This window comes from Mytilus californianus, unplaced genomic scaffold, assembly GCF_021869535.1.
Source record: "Mytilus californianus isolate M0D057914Y unplaced genomic scaffold, xbMytCali1.0.p SCAF_5, whole genome shotgun sequence".
Classification (NCBI taxonomy): Eukaryota; Metazoa; Mollusca; class Bivalvia; order Mytilida; family Mytilidae; genus Mytilus; species Mytilus californianus.
Genome location: NW_026262701.1, coordinates 60277518 through 60301248, shown reverse-complemented (window position 1 = coordinate 60301248; position 23731 = coordinate 60277518). Strand labels below are relative to the sequence as shown.

At 32.2% G+C, this 23731-nt stretch overlaps 1 protein-coding gene across 5 annotated transcripts in view; it reads right to left on the bottom strand.

Moving 5' to 3' along the window:
• The window catches only part of LOC127701157 (cytoplasmic dynein 1 light intermediate chain 2-like), a 722868-nt gene that overhangs the window by 376978 nt on the left and 322159 nt on the right, over positions 1-23731 (bottom strand). Inside the window, exons 14-15 of one of the 5 annotated variants that reach the window (XR_007981846.1) lie at positions 20548-21303; positions 17930-18753 (exon numbers count right to left, since the gene is read on the bottom strand). The exons of 2 other annotated variants lie outside the window; for them this stretch is intronic. The gene's annotated coding sequence lies outside the window, so the exon portion shown is untranslated. Of the gene's footprint in view, positions 1-16553; positions 16801-17929; positions 18754-18927; positions 21304-23731 lie in introns of those variants that run through there. 2 more of the 5 variants (XR_007981839.1, XR_007981842.1) reach the window with 2 other exon arrangements.

Sequence of the window (23731 nt, the reverse complement as noted above, 5' to 3'; positions counted from 1 at the left end):
ATGTGAATACATTAACATTTTAAAAAAATGATCCGTTAAGGGAACACAGCTTGCTGAGTGTGCTCCAACGCTGGAGAGATTTAAGTAAAGAAGCAGAAGATTGCAAGGATTGCCAAATGATTTCTATAAAATATGTTTCACAATTTTGATTTTGGATAGCAGCAAAAACACAAAATCGGAAGAGGACCACATTAGGTGCCTTTCTGCATGATATGATTTTAGTATGCGAAATTGTGTCCGAGAACCTGCATGCATGTAATATTTGTTTGGTTCTATTTATGTTCCTTTGACGTGGTCATTTCTTTCTTGGGTTTGTCCACATAAAACTGAAAATTTGTTCATGACTTCCCAATATATATCATTAGTAAAAGATTTTGTTTAAATGTGGAAATTGTTTCTATAAAGATATATTATGGTTTTAAGATAAAGATATATTATGGTTTTAAGTAACAACAAAATATACCAGATATAGCAGATACCAATACAGGTGCTCATAACTCCTACAAACTGATTAAAATTCTTTTAGATATGAACAGGACTGACGGACAAAAGGATTAAAATAAATGGGGATTGTGTCCATGAAACACAGATGATGCCCCCTTGCATATCATATAAAGTTATAAAGGGACATAACTGACAAACGGTTAAAGTGCCACTACCAAAATTTGAACTTGATCTGAGTTTTGTGGTAATAAGTATTGTGTATAAGTTTCATAACATTTGGTTGAAGCCAACTTAAATTAGAAAATGGAAACGAAAAAATCAGCAATTTTTCCATTTGTAAAGGGGCATAACTCTAGAACGGTTAAAGTGACACCACCAAAAATTCTTACTTGATCTGTATTTTGTGGTTATAAGCATTGTGTATAAATTTCAAAACATTTGGTTGAGGCAAACTAAAGTTAGAGAACGGAAACGAAAAATTCAGCAAGTTTTCCATTTGTAAAGGGACATAACTCTAGAACGGTAAAAGTGAGGCCACCAAAATTGAAAGTTGATCTGTGTTTTGTGGTAATAAGCATTGTGTGTATGTTTCATGTTATTTGGTCGAGGCAAACTAAGTTAGGGAACCAATTTTAGGACGTACGTTCAGACGGACAAAGGTAAAACTTTATGACCCCTCCACTACGGCGGGGGCATAAAGATTGTTACAAAACTACCTAGCATCATATTGTAAGTAGCTCAAGTAGCATTGTTTGGTTATTTTGTGCTTTTTAAAATTTTATAATTACAATTAAACCCAAACAAAAGTAGTCTTTTTGGACATCAAAATTCAATACGATCGTTTTAAGGTCAATTTCGTCAACCTCACAAATCATGTTAGGCACTATAAACGAAAAGATTTTATTCTACATAATTATATTTTAACCATATTTTGAGGTTATTTCTAGCTAATTCATCAGATATAAGGGAGATCACAGAAGAAGGTAGATATGGGACCAAATTGTACCAAGCATTATTTGTATTCAAAATCGTCCCTGATTGGAAAAATTAAACATTGATTATATATACTAGTACAAAATCATTGCAGTTTTAAGGTTTAGATAAAATCTTTCCATGGATATTAGTTTTTTTTTATGTTCACTGGCAAAAACGTTTCGGCACAATTCTTGTCATCTATATTCATCAACAGAGAGAATCTAAGGAGCCTAAGTCGCTCACCTGGGATCTATCTGCATTTTCAACATTGAAGACAATAATATAATTCATGACCTATCATTCATTGATTTTGTATTGCTGTTAACTTTTTTTCGCTATTTTTAGTTTCCCTATTTCTGATATAGTTTTTCGCACAAAATACAAGATACGGGTAAAAATCGTCATTCAAAGGCAATGACTTCATTAAGAAGAGAACTTACAATTTTGCCTTTGTTGAAATATTTTTAGATATTGTTTTGCTGATCATTTTATAACTCTTGCCTTGCTGATAATTTTTGCTATGAAAAGTTTCTAATAAAACCCTGCTTTATTCTAGACCAACACGCTGAGCTGGATTTTATAATGCTAGTACACAAGGTAACAGTCCGCAGGAAAATGTGTCACCCTACTCGGACACATTATTCTGACTCCAAGCCTTCCAGTCTTTGTTGTTACTTCTTAATGCAGCGTGCTTAGCGAAGAAGCAGTATATACCAATTTTAAAGTCTAGTTCGACTCTGCTGGGCTTCAAACACTGAGAACCTCCTTCACCGAGGCGAGCACACTACCACAGGATCACCGTTAAAATTGATGAAACGCTGCAACCCTATTTAGTCACTGAGAAGTGCTACAATGTTTTTATAAAGGCAGCACATAATCAGTAACAAGAAAGGCTGTTAACTTGTAAATTTTTAGACAGCAGTCATTTCAGAAGTTAAAATGTTAACAGATTTCTGAAGAAAATAGAAACTACTTGAGTGAAAAGTGAAAATTGCACTTCCATTAGACCAGTACATCAAGTCCTTGCAAAGAAATTAACATGCATTCTCTCATTCTTTCACTCCCTCTCAAACTTACTTCTTTGCATACCACTTTCAACATTATCCTCATCCTCTCAATTCTTCCCTTTTCTCCCTATAGAACATACATCTTTACATACCACTCCCATCATTTACCCTCACCCTCTCAATTCTTCCTATTTCTCCCTCTTTTTCTTTCTCTCTTATCCATACCAGCCTTCGCCACCTATATTAGCCTAAGCTAGGCGTTGGATACCTCTATGAAAAGTTTGTTATTTGGTGAATAGATTTGTAATCATAAAGTAGAAAGTATGGAAGAATAAAAATTTCAACACTCAAAAGAAGATCAAAACGTTTGAACAGATTTTTTTAGTTTTGAGCCAATTTTGAAGTTGAAGTTTTTATTTTCAATATCAAATGGTTATCGTGCCACTTCTTGAAATATAAGGTAACAGCCAAAGTTACAATAAGCCAAAATGTGTGATGTAAATTTTATAAAAAAAAATTATCCTTTGATAACCATAATGCAACCAAAATGTGTATTTAACTGGAAGGTGTCAAAAATATTTTAAAACAATTAAATATTTCAAAAATAAAAAAATGGATGAGTCCAAAAGTTAAAATTGCTAAAAGTTTATAAAATGCCAAATGGTACAAAAGTACCTGTCTGCTTGTAATAGCCAGCTGGCCTGTGGGTTGTCTGGATTTTGAGGTGCTAGCACACCAAAGACAAATGCCCACAGCAAGACACCTGCCTCTTCCTTTCGGAGTACCAGTTTTTAAGTCTCCGATTTGACTTTGGCATGACTAATAAAACCAAAGTTAACAATTAGTTTAAAAAGGTTAAAAAAAAAGACATTAAAATTGATAACAAAGGTAAAATATCCCATTTAAAATTTTTATAAAACAAGAAAACATTCCCAATTAAAATTTAGATATAATCAATAAAATATTCCCAATAAAAGATTTGAATAAAAACAATAAAATATCCTCAATTAAAATTAGAATAAAAACACTAAAATATTCCAAATTGAAGTGTTGATATTACAATAAAATGACCTAAATAAAATTTGGATAAAAACAGTAAAATACCCCAATCAAATTTTGATAAAAGAGAAGGTAAAATACGGCGCGGGACTTTTGCGTATTTTCATAGGACATTTGCGCTTTTTTAAATGGACATTTGCGCTTCAATTCATAGGACATTTGCGCTTTTTAAATATGGGCATTTGCGCTTTTACACTATTTTATTTATGGTTAAAAGTTAAATTGTCATGCTATAGCACATTCGTGTTTAAAAATCATTCCATAGCACATTGATACAGTTATATATACCTAAAGGTAAAACATTCTAAAGACATAAAGACAGGTATAGTCATCACAGGTCAGTTTTTGCTTGATATCTGAAGCCCAAGGAATGAACAATTTTGCTCTTGTAATCTGTCCTGACTGGTATTTCGCCCTCATTTCAAATAAATTTTCTAGTCTATTTCTCAATTCTTGACCGAAAAGCCTGTTCATCAATATAACGAATGTTAATGTTATTAACCGACTGTTGTTCAATGATAAAAATCCATCGTGATATATACATTTTTTTCCTTTACTTGTCTCTATAACTCTATACTCTATGTTTAAGACTGTGTCAATGTGAACTAACTAACGACAAATACAAGTTGAATTTATTTACGTAACTCATTAAAATTACAGGTAGACTACTAAAGATAAAAAGCGCAAATGTCCGGTCAATTTACTACAGCTGTATCAAAATTTATAGCGCAAATGTCCTATCGTGTTACAGGTAAAAAGGCGCAAACGTCCTCTGCCCGTAAAATAACCCCAATTAAAATTTGGATAAAAACGGTAAAACATCCTCAAAAAAAATTTGGGTAAAAACAGTCAAACATTCCCAAATAAAATTTGGATAAAAACGGTAAAACATTCCCAAATAAAATTTGGATAATAACAGTAACACATCCCCTAATAAAATGTTGATAAAACATTAAAACATCCCCAAATAAAATTTTGATAAAAACAGTAAAACATCACAAAATAAAATTTGAATAAGAACAGTAAAACATCCTCAAATAAATAAAAACAGTAAAACATCCCAAAATAAAATGTTGATAAAACAGTAAAACATCCCAAAATAAAATTTAGACAAAAACAGTAAAACATCCCCAAATAAAAATTTGATAAAAACAGTAAAAAATCCCAAATTAAAATTTGATAAAACAACCCTTCCCTATTAAAAAGCAATTCAATGACCGATTTAAAATTTGGATAAAAACAGTAAAACATTCCCAAATAAAATTTGGATAAATACAGTAAAACATCCCAAAATAAAATGTTGATAAAACAGTAAAACATCCTCAAATAAAATTTTGATAAAAACGGTAAAACATCCCCAAATAAAATGTTATTAAAACAATAAAACATCCCCAAATAAAATGTTGATAAAAACAGGAAAATACCCCCAAATAAAATGTTGATAAAAACAGTAAAACATCCCCAAATAAAATGAAGATAAAACAGTAAAATATCCCCAAATAAAATTTTGATAAAAACAGGAAAGCATCCCCGAATAAAACTTGGATAAAAACATTAAAATATCCCCAAATGAAATTTTGATAAAAACTGTTAAACATCCCCAATTAAAACTTGACAAAACATCCCTTCCCTATTGAAAAGCAATTCAATGACCGATTTAAAATTTGTATAAAAACAGTAAAACACTCCCAAATAAAATTTGGATAAAAATAGTAATCCCCAAATAAAATATTTTTAAACAATTAAACATCCCCAAATAAAATTTGTATAAAAACAGTAAAACACTCCCAAATAAAATTTGGATAAAAATAGTAATCCCCAAATAAAATATTTTTAAACAATTAAACATCCCCAAATAAAATTTTGATAAAAACAGTAAAATATCTCGAAATAAAATTTGAATAAAATCAGTAAATCATCCCCAAATAAATTAAAACAGTAAAACATCCCCAAATAAAATTTGGATAAAAACAGTAAAATACCCCCAAATGAAATCTGGATAAAAACAGTAAAACATCCCAAATTAAAATTTGATAAAACATCATTTCCCTATTAAAAAAAAAACAATTCAATAACCGATTTAAAATTTGGATAAAAAACAGTAAAACATTCCCAAATAGAATTTGGATAAAAACAGTAAATACCCCCAATTAAAATTTTGATAAAAGAGTAAAACATCACCAAATAAAATGTTGATAAAAACAGTAAAACACCCCCAAATAAAAAAATGAATAAAAACAGTAAAACATCCCCAAATGAAATGTTGATAAAACAGAAACATTCCTTAAAAAAAATTGGATAAAAACAGTAAAATATCCCCAAATAAAATGTTGATAAAATAGTAAAACATCCCCAAATAAAATGTTGTTAAAAACAGTAAAACATCCTCAATTAAAATTTGATAAAAACAAATAAAATACCTTTTCCCTGTTTAAAACATGTTGACAGAACCACCGCGCTCTTGTCAAACTGAGCCACCTTGCTCAGTTTGTACCAGTAATAGCCGATACTTGGTATGGTAGATAAAATATCCCCTCCCCCCTAAGGTTTTTTGACAGAGCCACCGAACCTCGGCCAAACTGAGCCGCCTCATACAGTTTGTACCAGCAATAGTGGATACTTCCACTGGAGAATCTACCGCAATAATAACATGAACGGAAAATGCCTGTACCAAGTCAGGAATATGGCAGTTGTTTTTCACTTGTTCCGTTGATAGCATTTGATTTTGACAGTTTTTATGGACTCCCTCTTTTTGAATTTGCCTTGGAATTCAGTACTTTTGTTATACTTCTATATTTTATATACCTTGATTTTAAGCTCTCTGATAAAAGATTTTGAGGGAAATTACTAATGAAAAATGTTTCTATTTCTATTTAATAGTCAGTCTCCTGTGTAACAACTCTTCATATGAATAATGAAGAATCTGCAGATGGTTTGTTGCAAAGCAAATTTTATGGCCATCACCAACATATCCTATCTTTAGTGATAGCTCCTCCCCTCTCCAACATTTTTACCAAATTTGCAGAAGCTTCTTAAGTGATCTATTATTTTTTATATCATCTTGAATATAAATGAAACATTTTCCATAATACAGTAAACAAGCAATGTTGGGCAGCTGTATAGCTGACTATATGGTATGGGTTGGACTCATTGTTGAAAGCAGTACAGATTCATGTATGACGGTGAAGAACTGTAAATAGTGTACTCTTATGTGTATTTGGGTATGTTACTCCATTATAATGGAAAATTCTTACATACTCAAAAAAGATTATCTCAACAGGGATTGAAAGCGCTATCATCTCTTCTGAACCTTTTAAAACATGTGTTTTTATCCACAAGTCAACAATGTCTACTTTTTGATAGTATGGTTGGTTCCGTATTAAACTAATATACATCTGAAATATGGGGTGTTCATCGTGAAAATGATGTAGAGCAAATACACAACCGTTTCTGTAGATTTGTTTTAAAACTAGGTAAAAATGTTCCTTTAAGTTTTTTTATGTGGTGAACTAGGTCATTTGCCAATGTACATCTCAAGAAAACAAATTATTTTGAAATATTGGCTTCATATTATTGTAAATAAGCCTCCTATTGTTTATGATGTTTATCGACTTTTATTAGATGCAAACAATGGTAAAAAGAAATGGGCGTCTAGTGTTCGTGATTTATTGAATGAATGAATGAATATTTATTTGCAAAAGCATACAGAACATGCTATGGCAATACATAATATATACACAATGTGACAAAAGACCGATAACAGAGAACAATACAATAATAACATAACTAACCAATTATATCAGATCTAGTTTTCCATGCATTCTTCAAATAGTAACAGAGCTTAATTGTAAGCGATATAGAATTAGCTTTCAACAAACAAGATAGTTTAAAAATATTAGGCCATGAACAATAATAGCGTGGTAGAAAAACATTTCTAATTGCCCTATATGCTGGACATACCAATACAAAATGGAATTCGTTCTCAACACATAGCATATCGATGATCACAACATACACATAGACGCATTTCTCTTGGTATATCAGAGAAGCGACCAACTTCAACATTTAGTTTCAAAGTACCACTTCGAAGTTTTGTAAGAATGTGAACATTATTAATGTAGCTTAAATAATTCTCAAGACAAAAATCAAGCTTTACACTTCTATATACAGTTTAATTTTGGTATGAACTATGTTTGGATTGCACAGAATTATATAAACATACAGCAAAATGTTATAAAAACTCGTATAAAGGACCAGTATTTACAGACTTGGTATGCATCATTAAATGATTGTGAAAAACTGTGTATTTATAAACACCTCAAAACAGACTTTTTAATTGAGAATTATTTGAATTTTTTTATTAATAGTAATTTACTTACAAAATTGAGAAGTGGTGCTTTGAAATTGAACTTGGAATTAGGTCGATATAGAAATATTCCTAGAAATATGCGTCTATGTGAATGCTGCAATATGGGCTGTGTTGAAAATGAGTACCACTTCGTTCCTGTTTGTCCAGCCTACAGAACTGTGAGACTAGAATATTTGTTCTTGGCCATATACCTTTAAACTTTTTTCATTTGCTTTTAGCAAAATATAGATCAATTACAATTAAACTGTGTAATTATCTGAAACATGAATGGAAAATTAGATGTATTGTGAATTAATTGTACCTTTATTACATTATGTATTGTTCTGTGCTATCTGTCGTATTGCCATACTGTATATACTTGTCTATTTATTGCCATAGCATGTTATTTATGCTTTTGCAAATAAAATATTCATTCGTTCATTCATATACTTGCTTTTAAAAATCTGCTTTATTTGGACTCAGTGGATAATTATTTCATTGGCAATCATACCACATCTCTTTAATTTATAACAATCGATTAAAATCAACCTATCAAGTCGCCTGATTTAAGTCGTCTTTGATGTTTCCTTTATACCAATTTCAAAATTCATAACTGCTTCTCCTAATGCCATGCATTGGCTATCTTCATATTTCCTTTCTATTCATTTAACTCTGAAGATTCTTCATTGAATTTAGTCGCTATTACATAAACATCTAAACATAGAGACATTAAATTAGGATTAACGAATAAGCATAATTTTTGAAAATATTTATATAAAACTAGGTAGATTTGGCAGTATAATATAAATTAACACCACAGGTCTATAATTTTTATAATATTCAGTACAAAGAAAGATAACTCTGTTCATTTTAGATGACTATCAAAAATACAGTACTCAAATATTTCCTACTGGAAAACTGTGGTTTTCCATGTTTTGGACTTATAAAATTATGTAGAAAGAATGTAAACCGTGAAAAATTTTGAAGTCATCATAAATTATACATTTTGATATTTAACATATTAAGTTCTACCAAATATTATACTGAAAGTAATTTTCTGGATCTTTCTATTAACATTTATAACAATGTATTAGTACACATAAACCAAAGCTTACAGCAACATAACACAATAAGCTTGCTAAAATATATTATAGCTGAGCTTAAGACACATGTTAAGCATAAAATCACATATATAAACAGAAATTTAGAATACAAAACCTACCATGTATGCGGTACAAAGGTCTTGTATACACAAAACTATGGAACCTATGGTACAACATCATGTACAATATTGGAACAGTATGGTTCAATATCTATAATTAAAACATAATCATAACTGTTGTTGTTAATAGTTTATGTATATAAACAAATATGTCAACATACAAACTATTATTTTTTATACCAAAAAATATTTTACTATTTACTTTATTCATATAATTTAATTGGCTTGAATACTTTCAAAATGATTATTTTTGCAGTGCCGATAAGTTTATCTGATTTTACCAATATTTCATACACAATGTGAAAAATGTATGTTTTTGGGTTTTGATCTTTCATATGCACCTTTTATTCTGAAATCATTTATTTTGGCCATTTATACAAAATCATCTATACAATACATTCATATCAGTATATTAGTAGGAATGTGAGATAATAATTAGAGGAAACTGACCCTATTTGATAAAATCAAAGATGTCTACCAAATATGAATACAAATCATATCAAGGAACAGCACAACACCATTCAGTTCCAAATATAAGCAAATTATGACCAAACAAAAGAAATTCCCTCCAAAAAAGACATATGACTTAATTAACCAATTATGATCAATTATCAAAAGGAAGAGAGAGTTTTCATATCACAAACTAGCATCAAAACTCACTGAGCCATGAAGAGGTCTAACAATTAATATAACCACTGATGCATGAATAGAAACTGTTCAATAATAAGTAAAATTGTTACGAAATGGTATATACTCGACGCTGAGGTTGACAAATAAGACTTTAAATGCCGGTATCGTATCAAAACACAAAAGTGATTTAAAGATTTAAATTACCGGTGTACCAATTGAATCTTAAAAACTTAAAGCTTAAACTGCATAGTACTGATGTCCACGTATATTTTGTTCCTTATAACAGAATATCCCTTTGATCTCTTTATTATGGACATTTCATTATAAATATTCATAATGGAACAAAAAGTCCATTACAATAATTCCTTGAAGAATAAAAATGATGAATCCCATAATATTTCTTCCTTTTGGAACACTGACAGGAGGCAAGAGTATTGCAGAAAGAATATAAAATCCAGAAGAAAAGAGAGAAGGAAAGTCGAGAAAAAGAAGTAATAGATGAGAGAAACAACCCATACCCCCACCCCCCACCAACACATATAAATTAAATAAATCTTTACTTGCTATTTTTATTTTTTTTAGTTTTCGAAATCAGCAACGGACCATTTAACTTAAAGGGGTGTTTACCGGAGGTCAGAACTTTTGAACGTGTTGCAAACAATGCAGAACCGACTTATGAAGAAAGTCTAGCTGGAGGGCGCGCGGACGTGCAGGCGAGTGGGAGAAGATGGTACCCGTTTTGAGTAATAAACTCCTAACCTAGAAGCTTCTAAACTTTGTACAATGACGCGGTATTTATATTCATACAAAATGTGCAACTCCTTTTATAGATTAATTTTGGAAAAAGTTTGCCTTTTTTTCGGAGATTGAACCTTCGTGAATTTCACGGAGCCTCGGGCACAATTTTATTCCAGATACCGGTATTGCATACATACGCATGTATATGTGGACAATATATAGGAATCATATACATTATTTTTGTAAATTAACACGCAGTAGTTTCATAGGACAACATTATGATGCTCAACAGCTAAATTTACTGCCTTCAGTTGACCAGGTATGGAATTAGATTTCCCCCAGGATATTGTCATTTTAGGTAATAAATTATACCGCATGTCGTTCTCCGCTCGGTACCCTCTATAGGCGTCTTAAACTTAGAGCTACATGTAGACCAAGAGCAGAAAGAATATAATGTAAAAAGTGAACTTGCGATTATCGTTCTGGATTTTGGGTTTATGTTGAACACACTATTACCCTCTTATAAACTTTCAAACTCAAAATCAACCAGACCAGACTGTGGAGCTTTGTGCGGGTTAAAACGAGATCGATTGATGAGTCAGATTGATAATTATACTCGAAGAACAATAATTAATATAAAAAAAAATCAAACTGGCTTTTTATGTGATTTTTTTTTCGAATCTAGAAGTGCATACTTGAATTACCATCAACCCCCTCCCCCGCACACGCGTACACCTTTCCCGTCCAATAATCATAAGCAATGGTATCAGAAAATAATCTTTCTAAATTAGTATAATTTCAAATGAACGGAACAAGTGTGTAGGATGCCTAGTTAACATCACGCAGATTGAGTTTTACCTGTTAATCGATAATCAATGTTTTGACACAGTCCCCACATTTAAAGTCTAATTTGTCAACCTCAGCGTGGAGTATATATCTTTTCGTAACACGTCTATTTAAACTAACAACTCACCAGATATATAATATCAAAATATCAAAGTATGATACAAAAGCAAAAGTATCCAATTTAACATACTACCACATATATATCATGATGAGATTGATAGTTTCTTGTTTGATTAACGTTCAATGGCAAGCAATTCATGCATATTCAGGACGCAAACACATTAATAAAAAAAATATAAAGTGGACCGACCGAGATTAAGCCTAAAATTCCAGGAATATTTTTTACATAAGATAAGTTTCTTGAATTGTGATTATATATGTAACAGAATTTCCAGGAATAATAATTATGTAATAGAAATTCCAGGAATGATTTTTATATAAGATAAGTTTCTTGAATTGTGATTATATATGTAACAGAATTTCCAGGAATTATAATTATGTAAGAGAAGTTCCTTGACTATTTATTATGTAATAGAATTGCCAGGAATATTTATATTAACAAATATTCAAGGAAAATTTATGTTGGTAAGGAATTTCCATGACTAATTTCCATGTAAATGAAAATAGAATATTTAAATTTAACATAGGAAAGTTGTTAGAATAATTAATGTTGAAAGTTTGAAGAAACAAAACATTTTACGTTCAAACAAGAGTGCACACACTTAAATGTCTCGCCTACTATACTGATCATTGTTTTTATGTTGATAGTCCTAAATATAAAGTTTTTATTACAAGTATCACACTAACATTTATGATCCAAGAAAATGAGGTCAAGGTCAGATAAACCAAGTTGGAAATACATGTACACCTTTAATACAATCATTCCATACGCCGAATATAAATGACCTATTTATTGCTTATAGTATGAAGAAACAGATCAAACCATGGAAATTTCATATTGACCAATGAACCATGAAAATGAGGTCAATGTCAGATGAACCCTGCCAGACTGACATGTACACCTTAAAATCATTCCATGCATCAAATATAGTTGACATATTGCTTATTGTTTCTAAGAAACAAAGTTAGCTAGGAAAACTGAACACTGACCAATGAACCATGAACATGAGGTCAAGGTAAAATAAAACCTGACAGACTGACATATACACCTTACAATCATTCATACACCAAATATAGTTGACCTATTGCTTAAAGTTTAAAAAAAAACAGACCAAAACCAAAAATTAGCATTGAGCAATGAACCATGAACATGAGGTCAAGGTCAAATAAAACCTACCAGACTGACATGTACATCGTAAAATATTTCCATACACCAAATATAGTTGACCAATTGGATACAGTATTAGAAAAACAGACCAAAACACAAAAACTTAAGTTTAACCACTGGACCACGAAAATGAGGTCAAGGTCATATGACACCTGCCAGTTGGAAATGTACACCTTACAAGCATTACATACACCAAATTTAGTAGACCTATTGCTTATAGTATCTGAGATATGGACTTGACCACGAAAAATCAACCTTGTTCACTGATCCATGACACGAGGTCGAGGTCAACTCTGACAGGCATGAGGATCTTGCAAGGTACGCACATACCACATATAGTTATCCTATTACTCATAATAAGAGAGAAATTAACATTACAAAAAATAATAACTTTTTTCAAGTAGTCACTGAACCATGAAAATGAGGTCAAGGACAATGGACATATGGCAGACGGAATCTTCATATCATAAGGCATCTATATACAAAGTATGAAGCATCCAGCTCTTCTACCTTCTCAGATATTAAGCTTTTAAGAAGTTAGTTAACGCCGCCGCCGGATCATTATCCCTATGTCGAGCTTTCGAAGTCGCAGGCTCGAAAAAAATGTATGCCATAAATGCTCATAAATGTAAAACTGCTTCTTACCTTCATTTTTAAAAGTTCCATCATTTATATAAGTGAATATTTTGTTGTACTCCATAGAATCAATGTTAACTTTTGAACAAATATCATGCATGTATGCAACTACATGTACAGGTGCATGATTTACTTTTTTTAAATGCCGCACTCAGGTGTAAACAATCACATGTATCTTTTATTATGACGTTTACAAATCACTCTATTGTATTATTTCCAGTCATCCTAGGAACAAATTTTTTGGGGCCTTATGTTTCAGGAATTATCTTATGAAGAAGGAATAAATATCATGTAATTTTAGTTCTCAGGAACTTTTGTTATATACTATTTTGTGCCATGTGAAACATATATTATGCGGAACATATGGAACGCCACAGCTGTCTTATGTGGAACTCTGATGTTACTATATGTTGTTTTATTATTACTTGATGATATTTTGTCTTTACTTAATATGGTTTTGACATTACGTAATGATGTTTTGATATAACTCAATATGGAATAGTCATTACTTAATGATATTTCGATATTACACGATATGGTTTCGTATTGACTTGATATAGTTTTGTCATTCCTCAATATGGTTTTGTCATTACTCGATGTGGTTTCACCATTATTTAATGTGGTTGTGTCATTAGTCAATGTGGTTTTAACATTACTTGATGTGAATGTTACCAATTCAACGCTGTTATTAGATCTTTGAATATTGTATTTTTTTGTACAAATATTTATTTTGTTATCAGTTAATTAAAACCATACTAAATTGTATTGTTATACACATGTTCACTTTAACGGTACTGCAATCTGTCGATACCTTTATTTTGGCATTGCACAAGGTCATGTTTTTCTCTGACTATTAATGATGTCTTTACACTAAATCCATAGGATGTTGGATGTGTACTGATTGATATCTTAGTCTTAGATACATGATTTTTTTATAAGTTGTTATTGGCTTTGAACTAGCTGTCAGTAACTTCGAATACGCTCAGATATGTACTTAGTGTCAATTTTGTTGTTAGTGATGAGGGATGGATAAATACCCTGCCCCCGTCCGGTCTGTGTTTTTTTTTAATGTTTTTTGGCCTTGTATCGATCTGAGTTAAGCCTTTTTCAGCTGATTTTTATAGTTGGTTCTGATGTTGTGCTGTTATAACACTGTTCCAGGTTAGGGGAGGGTTGAGCGCGCACAAACATGTTTAACCCCGCCACATTCTTTATTTGCCTGTCCCTGGGAACAGTATATCTAACTATGTTCCTGCCTGTCCCAAGTCAGGAGCCTGTAGTCCAGTGGTTGTCCAAGGTTCATGTCTGTCATATTTGTTTTTTTTTGTAAATTGTTTTGTTATAAATTAGACCGTTAGTTTTCTCAATTGAATTGTTTTTTCATGTCGGGGCCTTTTATAGCCGACTATACAGTATGGGTTATTCTCATTGTTAAAGACCGTACGGTTGCCTATAATTGCTTATATCCACTTCATTTGAACTGTGGTGGATAGTTGTCTCGTTGACAATCATACCACATCTCCTTATTTCTATATTTATAGATAAATCTTGGAGCTCTCGCTTGAATTTTCTCTATCTTTTTTGTATTTACCTCCCCACAAAAGTGCCAAACTAAATGGCACGAAACAAAAAATAATAACGAAAGGACAAAAGAAACTGAATACATACAAAAATATCCCTTTTGAAAGCCAAATGTGTCAACAAGCAAGATTTTACTATTAAATGTGTAGAAGTTTCTACAAGTTTTTCTTTAAAAGTGTAAAAAGTGTGATTATAGTCACTTGAAAATGCAGGACCATAATGTATCTTTATGTGGAACAGCCACATTGCTGTTCCACATACGTAAATAATGTTGACTTGAATGACTTTAAAATACATTCGCCATTTTTATTGATGCTTTCAGTAATTCTAAATGTGATAATTTGAAAATCCTCAAAGGTGACAATGTCCTTTTCTTTTTAATGCTCCCCTTATTGGAGTTATTGCCCTTTAATGACGATTTTTACTATTTTTTTGCGTTTTGCCTAATATCTGAAAAAGTATAATAGATAGATATAGAAACTTAAATAGACAACAATGATCAGCAAAACAAGACCTACCAATAAGTCGAATTGTTGAAATTTTCTGAAGACCCCTTATTGGAGTTATTGCCCATTAATGATTGATCTGAACATTTTTTTGTGTTGCGTTTTTGCCTTATATCTGAAAAAAAAACTATAATAGACAGATAGAAACTTAAATAAGTCAACATAGTTTAAATTGTCTGATGACCCCTTATTTGAGTTGTTCTCTTTAATAACGATTTTTATCATTTTTGTTGTCTACTATCTGAAAAACTATATTAGATACATTGTAGATAGAAACTTGAATAAGCAAAAATGATCAGCAAGACTAGATCAACAAAGAAGAGATTTTTGTCATGAATTATATTCTAGTCCACAAAGATGGATAGTATCCATTGTTGAAGATGCACATAGACCTAGGTGAGCGACACAGGCTCTGTAGAGCCTCTAGTTTCAAAACCTCAACCCCAAAAAACTTGTCAACCTTCATTTTATATAACCATCAATGTCAATCTCTAATATTGATTTTGTGTCACTGATGAAGGTAATTTATACCTGTAAATCAAAGAACTTTGAAGATGATTGTCCCACAAATATTCCCTACCAATAAAATGTGATTGATATTTCTTAAACATGTGCCAATGTAAAGTACTTACATTTAGTGGTAAATATGAAGGAGATAAGTGACGGATCTGAACAGGTGTCACACGGTAAAACAATATGAAGCTTGGTACCAAATATCAATAAGTTGGGATGAGTAGTTGCTAATGAAAATGTGACAGAAATGTGTAATGGACAGACAGACAGGGAAAATCCAGTATACAATACTAATGCCAAGTTCTGGTCCAAATTGTTCTTTTTTTTGAAGAGTTGACAAAATGTAGAGAGACAAGGGAGCCAAAGTGTAGCTAATAGTGTTATTTTCATTTCTAGCACTATGTTGAAACTGCTGCTAATGTACTGATAGTCTCATAAGGTATCATCAGGTCAGTGCTTCATAACTTACATGATTTAATAAAATGCTCCGCTGGGGCGCAGCTTGATACGACCGCAGAGGTCGAACCCTGAACAGTTGGGGCAAGTATGGACACAACATTCAAGCTTGATACAGCACTGAATTTGGATTGTAATTTAATATTTGACACAGCATAGGTTTCTGACACAGAATGAATGTGGTCTAAGAACTTAAAAATTTTTAATTTACCTTTTCAAACCATATCATTATTATTTGCTTTTATATATAAATCAGAAATAACCAATTTAAAATGGAAAATTTTAAAGAAAAAAAATGAAAAAAAAATCCCCCCCCCCGAATTTTTTGAACCCCCTTATGATTCATCACCCCCAAACTCAATCCCAGCCTTCCTTTTGTGGTATGGTACCTTGCAGTACAATTTCAGAGAGATCCATACACTTGAACACAAGTTATTGTCTGGAAACTAGAAAAATGCTTGTTTTTTTGCCCTTTTTTGGCCCCAAATTCCTAAACGTTTAGGGCAATTATCCCCAAACTCAAACCCAGCTTTCCCCTTGTGATATGGAACCTTGTAGTACAATTTCATAAAAATCAATACACTTACACACAAGTTATTGTCCTGAAACTAGAAAAATGCTCGTTTATTTGCCCCTTTATGGCCCCCTAATTCCTAAAATTTTGAGGCAATTACACCCAAAATCAATCCCAGCCTTCCCTTTGTGGTATGGTACCTTGCAGTTCAATTTCAGAGAGATCCATACACTTGAACACAAGTAATTGTCTGGAAACTAGAAACATGCTTATTTTTGGCCCCATTTTGGCCCCTAATTCCTAAACGTTTAGGGCAATTACCCCCAAACTCATTTCCAGCTTTCCCTTTGTGATATGAAACCTTGTAGTACAATTTCATAAAGATCAATACACTTACACACAAGTTATTGTCCTGAAACTAGAAAAATGCTTGTTTTTTGCCCCTTTATATGGCCCCTAATTCCTAAAATTTTGAGGCAATTAACCCCAAAATCAATCCCAGCATTTCCTTTGTGATATGGAACCTTGTGGTACAATGTCAGAGAGATCCATACACTTACACACAAGTTATTGTCATGAAACTAGAAAAATGCTTGTTTTTTGCCCCTTTTTGGCCCCTAATTCCTAAAATTTGAAAGCAATTACCCCAAAAATTAATCCCAGCATTCCCTTTGTGATATGGAACCTTGTGGTACAATGTCAGAGAGATCCATACACTAACAAAAAAGTTATGTCTGGAAGTTACAAAAATGCTTATTTTTGGCCCCTAATTCCTTAACTGTTGGTACCATAACCCCCAAAATCAATCCCCACCTTCCTTTTTAGGTATTGAACCTTATGGTAAAATTTCATAGAGATCCATTCACTTAAGCTAAAGTTAGAGTGCGAAAACCAATGTGTCTTCGGACGACGACGACAACACCGGACAATGACGACATCGACGACGCCAATGTCATACCAATATACGACCACAAAATTTTTTTGCAGTCGTATAAAAAGTACTAAGAACTATATACATGTCAAAAAGCTTCAGTAAACTAAACAGTCTCTTTAAATTTTAACAGACACCGTTATGATTTATGGTTGCCATTTTTAGAAATAAAATATTCCTGTCATTGATGACCAAGGGGATAATAATTTCAATTCCAAATATTTCCAAAAATACATTAAATAAAATGCTTCGCTGGGCGCAGCTTGATACGACCGCAGAGGTCGAACCCTGAACAGTTGGGGCAAGTATGGACACAACATTCAAGCTTGATACAGCTCTGAATTTGGATTGTGATTAAATATTTGACACAGCATAGGTTTCTGACACAGAAAGAATGTGGTCTAAGAACTTGAATTTTTTTAATTTACCTATTATGGTCCAATGTCCAAAATCAAAATACATAATTAGATTCAGCATATCAAAGAACCCCATATATTCAATTTTTGTTGAAATCAAACAAAGTTTAATTTTGGACCCCAACTTGGACAAACTTGAAAACTGGGTCCATAATCAAAAATCTAAACACTTGTTTAGATTCAGCATATCAAAGAACCCCAAGAATTCAATTTATGTTAAAATCAAACTAAGTTTAATTTTGGACCCTTTTGACCTCAATATGAACCAATCTGATAGCGGGCCCACAAATAAAAAATCTAAATACATGGTTAGATTCAGCATATCAAAGAACCCCATATATTCAATTTTTGTTGAAATCAAACAAAGTTTAATTTTTGACCCCAATTTGGACCAACTTGAAAACTGGGCCAAAAATCTAAAATCTAAATACATGTTTAGATTCAGCATATCAAAGAACCCCATATATATTCAATTTTTGTTGAAATCAAACAAAGTTTAATTTTGGACCCCAACTTGGACCAACTTGAAAACTGGGCCCATAATCAAAAATCTAAACACATGTTTAGATTCAGCATATCAAAGAATCCCAAGAATTCAATTTTTGTTAAAATCAAACTAAGTTTAATTTTGGACCCTTTGGACCTTAATGTAGACAAATTTAAAAAAACAGGACCCAAATTAAAAATCTAAATACACAGTTAGATTTGGCATATCAAAGAACCCCAATAATTCAATTTTTGATGAAATCAAACTAAGTTTAATTTTGGACCCTTTTGACCTCAATATGAACCAATTTGATAGCAGGGTCCAAAAATAAATAAAATGCTCCGCAGGGCGCAGCTTGATACGACCGCAGAGGTCGAACCCTGAACAGTTGGGGCAAGTATGGACACAACATTCAAGCTTGATACAGCTCTGAATTTGGATTGTGATTAAATATTTGACACAGCATAGGTTTCTGACACAGAATGAATGTGGTCTAAGAACTTAAAAATTTTAAATTGGACATTCACCTATTATGGTCCAATATCCAAAATCTAAATACATGGTTAGATTCAGCATATCAAAGAACCCCAAGAATTCAATTTTTGATGAAATCAAACAAAGTTTAATTTTGGACCCTTTTGATCTCAATGTGGACAAAAATGATAACAGGGCCCAAAAATCAAAAATCTAAATACATGGTTAGATTCAGCATATCAAAGAACCCCATATATTCAATTTTTGTTGAAATCAAACAAAGTTTAATTTTGGACCCCGATTTGGACCAACTTGAAAACTGGGCCCATAATCAAAAATCTAAATACATGTTTAGATTCAGCATATCAAAGAACCCTAAAAATTCAATTTTTGTTAAAATCAAACTAAGTTTAATTTTGGACCCTTTGGACCTTTATGTAGACCAATTTGAAAACGGAACCAAAAATTAAGAATCTAAATACACGGTTAGATTCGGCATATCAAAGAACCCCAATAATTCAATTTTTGATGAAATCAAACAAAGTTAAATTTTGGACCCTTTGGACTTCAATGTGGACCAATTTAAAAACGGGGCCCAAAATCCAAAAACTTAATACATGGTTAGATTCAGCATATTACAGAACCCCATATATTCAATTTTTGTTGAAATCAAACAAAGTTTAATTTTGGACCCCGATTTGGACCAACTTGAAAACTGGGCCCATAATCAAAAATCTAAATACATGGTTAGATTCAGCATATCAATGAACCCCATATATTCAATTTTTGTTGAAATCAAACAAAGTTTAATTTTGGACCCCGATTTGGACCAACTTGAAAACTGGGCCCATAATCAAAAATCTAAATACATGGTTAGATTCAGCATATCAAAGAACCCCATATATTCAATTTTTGATGAAATCAAACAAAGTTTAATTTTGGACCCTTTTGATCTCAATGTGGACAAAGTTGATAACGGGGCCCAACAATCAAAAATCTAAATACATGGTTAGATTCAGCATATCAAAGAACCCCATATATTCATTTTTTGTTGAAATCAAACAAAGTTTAATTTTGGACCCCGATTTGGACCAACTTGAAAACTGGGCCCATAATCAAAATTCTAAATACATGGTTAGATTCAGCATATCAAAGAACCCCATATATTCAATTTTTGTTGAAATCAAACAAAGTTTAATTTTGGACCCCGATTTGGACCAACTCGAAAACTGGGCCCATAATCAAAAATCTAAATACATGGTTAGATTCAGCATATCAAAGAACCCCATATATTCAATTTTTGTTGAAATCAAACTAAGTTTAATTTTGGACCCTTTGGACCTTTATGTAGACCAATTTGAAAACAGAACCAAAAATTAAGAATCTAAATACACGGTTAGATTCGGCATATCAAAGAACCCCAATAATTCAATTTTTGATGAAATCAAACAAAGTAAAATTTTGGACCCTTTGGACCTCAATGTGGACCAATTTAAAAACGGGGCCCAAAATCCAAAAACTTAATACACGGTTAGATTCAGCATATTAAAGAACCCCAAGAATTCAAGAATAAAACCCCATTGAAATTGATCAAGAAATAAGCAATTTATACGAAGTATCTTCTTTTGCACAATACTGTGCAATTGATTATTTCTTGCTATTGCGCAATACTGTACAATTGACAATTTCTTGCTATTGCGCAATATTGTGCTATTGGATATTTCTTGCTATTGCGCAATACTGTGCAATTGAAGATTTCTTGCTATTGCGCAATACTGTGCAATTGAAGATTTCTTGCTATTGTGCAATACTGTGCAATTGAAAATTTCTTGCTATTGCACAATACTTATTATATAATAATTTACACATCCTGTTTGGTGTGTATCTCCTACCATATCATTATTATTTGCTTTTAAATATAAATCAGAAATAACCAACTTAAAATGGAAAATTTTAAAAGAAAAAAGAAAAAAGGAAAAAAAGAAACCCCCCCCCCCCCAAAATTTTTTGAACCCCCTTATGATTCATCACCCCCAAACTCAATCTCAGCCTTCCCTTTGTGGTATGGTACCTTGCAGTACAATTTCAGAGAGATCCATACACTTGAACACAAGTTATTGTCTGGAAACTAGAAAAATGCTTATTTTTGGCCCCTTTTTGGCCCCCAATTCCTAAACGTTTTGGGCAATTACCCCCAAACTCAATTCCAGCTTTCCCTTTGTGATATGGAACCTTGTAGTACAATTTCAGAAATATCCAAACACTTACACACAAGTTATTGTCATGAAACTAGAAAAATGCTTGTTTTTTGCCCCTTTTTTGGCCCCTAATTCCTAACATTTTGAGGCAATTACCCCCAAAATCAATTACAGCCTTCCCTTTGTGATATGGAACCTTGTGGTACAATGTCAGAGAGATCCATACACTTACACACAAGTTATTGTCTGGAAGTTACAAAAATGCTTATTGTTGGCCCCTTTTTGGCCCCTAATTCCTTAACTGTTGGTACCATAACCCCCAAAATCAATCCCAACCTTCCTTTCATGGTATTGAACCTTATGATAAAATTTCATGGAGATCCATTCACTTAAACTAAAGTTAGAGTGCGAAAAACCAATGTGTCTTCGGACGACGCCAGACGACGCCGGACGACGACGACGACGACGACGACGCCAACGTCATACCAATATACGACCAAAAAATTTTCAATTTTTGCGGTCGTATAAAAATCTAAATACATGGTTAGATTAAGCATAACAAAGAACCCCATATATTCAATTTTTGTTGAAATCAAACAAAGTTTAATTTTGGACCCCAATTTGGACCAACTTGAAAACTGGGCCAAAAATCAAAAATCTAAATACATGTTTAGATTCAGCATATCAAAGAACCCCATTTATTCAATTTTTGTTAAAATCAAACAAAGTTTAATTTTGGACCCTTTGGACCTTAATGTAGACCAATTTGAAAACTGGACCCAAAATTAAAAATCTAAATACACGGTTAGATTAGGCATAACAAATAAATAAATGTTTTCAAAGATTTTACAAATCTAATGCGCCATACTGTGCAATTAAAGATTACTTCTTGAAATTTTTTCAATATTTGAAATTTGAAAAAAAAATAATATTTGAAGAATAATTCTTTTTAATTTCTGAAATCTGAAATGAGAAAAAATTGACCCCCCATAATTTCTTTTTACCCCCCCCCCCCCCCCTTTTTCCCCCAAAAAAATTCTTTCCCTCAAGATATGGTCATAATCTCAATCAAATTTCCAATGGAGTTTACAACCATAATTACCCATTTAAATTTACCATAGTGCTAACTTAATCTATTTTATAATAGAATTTAAAATATAGTGTCAAATCTTTCATATGGATTTTTTTGTAAAAAAAAAAGATGCAACATTTGCAGATATTTTTACTGGTCTTCCTTTATAAATATGCATTTCTTTAAACATAATTTAAAAGCAGTGTAAGGGAAGTAACCAAAACGTTGTATTTGGATTACCTCCCTTACACTGTTTTAAATTATCTTAATTGTTCATAACCATTACTTTATACATAATTTAAAAGCAGTGTAAGGGAGATAATTTCAATGATGTATTTGATTTATCTCCCTTACACTGCTTATTATATGTTTTGTACTAAAGTATTTGTCCATTAACCAGGACAACCTTGTTTTTCCCCCTTTTTTGCCCCTAATTCCTAAACGGTTTGAGCCATAACCCCCCAAAGCAAATCCTAACCATCCCTTTGTGGTATGGAAACTTGTAGTATAATTTCAGAGAGATCCATACACCGTTCCACAGTTATTGTCTGGAAACTAGAAAATGCTTATTTTTGGCCCCTAATTCCTTAACTGTTGGTACCATAACCCCCAAAATCAATCCCCACCTTCCTTTTGTGGTATTGAACCTTATGGTAAAATTTCAAAGAGATCCATTCACTTAAACTAAAGTTAGAGTGCGAAAACCAATGTGTCTTCGGACGAAGACGCCGACGCCAACGTCATACCAATATACGACCGCAAAAATTTTTTGCGGTCGTATAAAAATACCTTTCTTAAGTTCTCAATTGAAAAATTTAGAAATTATTAAGAAACTAAGGTTCCAATTTACTCAGAAAAAGCTGATCCTTGATAGATTTGGCTATTTTTTTATGTAGCAATTCAGGGGCGGATCCAGCCAATTTTTAAAAGGGGGGTTTCCAACCCAGGATAAAGGGGGGGGGGGGGGGGTTTCCAACTACATGTCCCCATTCAAATGCATTGATCGTCAAAAAGAAAGGGGGGGTTCAGAATTTGGCAAAAAAATAAGTAAATTACTCTTAAATAAAATTTTTCTTTGTTGATATACTTGTTTGTTTTTATAGTGATTAAGATTATAACACTGTGTTGACTGCTGTATCCCTATTTTTAACATTTTTACCTATTATGTCTGTTTGTTTTGTAACGTTCACACATTGTTGTCGATATAATGGAATTGTATGAGACTGTCATACAAGTGAGAGGTTTAGCTAGCTATAAAACCAGGTTTAATCCACCATTTTCTACATAAGGAAATGCCTGTACCAAGTCAAGAATATGACAGTTGTTTTCCATTCGTTTGATGTGTTTGAGCTTTTGATTTTGCCATTTGCTAAGAGATTTTCCGATTTGA